Genomic DNA, 265 nt, shown 5'->3' with positions numbered 1-265 from the left:
CGTACTATTTCTCGGCGTAACTACAGAGGCATTGATCGTTCAGAGTTCTCTGAATATCTTGGATCCATTGCTGGGGTGGTGCAAACCCAGATTGAAGAATTATCTGATGATGCTGATGTTGATGGATTCTGTGAGGTGCTGTCGGGTAACCTATTAAAGGCACTTGATACATTTGCTCCTTCTCGTGTATTAGTGATTATTAAGAGGCCTCCTACACGGTGGCTTACTGACGAAATCAAGACCCAAATTCGCACTCGAAATCAGT

This window comes from Temnothorax curvispinosus, unplaced genomic scaffold (genome assembly GCF_003070985.1).
Source record: "Temnothorax curvispinosus isolate PA1 unplaced genomic scaffold, ASM307098v1 QBEX01017149.1, whole genome shotgun sequence".
In the NCBI taxonomy this organism is placed as follows: domain Eukaryota; kingdom Metazoa; phylum Arthropoda; class Insecta; order Hymenoptera; family Formicidae; genus Temnothorax; species Temnothorax curvispinosus.
Note: the sequence above shows the minus strand (reverse complement) of the source record.